Below are 1,186 nucleotides of genomic sequence, written 5' to 3' on the forward strand. Positions count from 1 at the left end.
CAAGTATGGATCACCAGCCCCTGATAAATCTGTTTCGTTTTCTTCATAATCTGGAAAAAAGTCCTCTCTTTCAAGTAATTCTTGATATTTCTCTTGGTAACCTGGGTCAGCTGCAGTGAAGGGAATGCCATCGGGTGTATAAAATGTTGGCTCACTCATAAAGTAGTTAGGATCATTTTCAGGTGTTGCTTCTCTGTATGTTGAAGTCGCATGTACTCTACTCCAGTTACTTGACCGGAGTTCTACAAGTTTCAAGAGCATCTGTTTTACATCTCTGCTACAGTTTGCATCTAGGACAACATTTTCAATCCTCTGAATAATTTCTTCCATGTCAGTCTTTAATTTTTCTTTCCAAGCATCTTCCAAAACTGACCCTGTCAACTTTAGTAATTTTACTGCACAAATTAAGTTGTCATCCACTGGTTTGGAGAAGAGGGCATTTAGCAATTCACGCAGACCAACTTGGAGAATATCTGCTCTTGTAACCTGTCCATTTGTTCCCTTGATCTCCAGGTTAAGATAAAGTTCTCCCAGAAAGAGTACAAAGGCGTGAAATCGTTTTCGAGTCACTTCATCCCCTTTTGCAACTTGATCTTTAACTTCATATTCAGTCCGACAACTTTGAAGTAGTAATTGGCGGAAGTTGCCACTCTGTGGACTAATTGTCAGATGATGGGACAGGTAATTACACAGGAGAGCTCCCATGTAAGAGAAATTTGGGATAGATGTGGCTTGTTGGTAGACGAGTTCCACAAGTTCTTGCAAAGCGTCATCTGTTGTAACCCAGCCATTCAGGGTCTCTGCAAACTGCTCAATTTCAGTTTCAAAACTGCCAGGTTGCTCTGTAAGATGATTCAAAAACTCCTGAACGTAGTGTGACAGAGTGGGGTAATCCTCGCAACCATCTTCATAGGATTCCGCATAGGCAGCATAACCCGACGGGTAGAATTCGGGGCCTTGGCGGACAGCCTAGACATCACCACCGGAGCCACGACCACCTGGGGCTTAGCCATTGCTGACTCTGGGCTCTGCGTGGGATTTCAGCCTGCGAACTAGGCGGAGCTCTCAGGGGCCTTGTTTGCTCTGGAGCCCTGTCGAACGCGTCCGACCTGCTCCTCCCTCGCGGGCCGCGGCGCTGCGCTCCGCCTCTTGCCCGTGCCTCACTCCGGCCTCATGAGGACGCGGC

The 1,186-nt window shown here is 46.8% G+C and overlaps 1 protein-coding gene and 1 pseudogene across 1 annotated transcript in view; both read right to left on the minus strand.

The window, feature by feature from the left end:
• The window catches only part of LOC101580158 (solute carrier family 22 member 13), a 24,597-nt gene that overhangs the window by 5,527 nt on the left and 17,884 nt on the right, over nucleotides 1-1,186 (minus strand). The gene's annotated exons all lie outside the window — the stretch shown is intronic.
• Nucleotides 4-1,180, minus strand: LOC101585528 (annotated as a pseudogene).

Source organism: Octodon degus, unplaced genomic scaffold (assembly GCF_000260255.1).
Source record: "Octodon degus isolate 3935 unplaced genomic scaffold, OctDeg1.0 scaffold00147, whole genome shotgun sequence".
NCBI classification, from domain to species: domain Eukaryota; kingdom Metazoa; phylum Chordata; class Mammalia; order Rodentia; family Octodontidae; genus Octodon; species Octodon degus.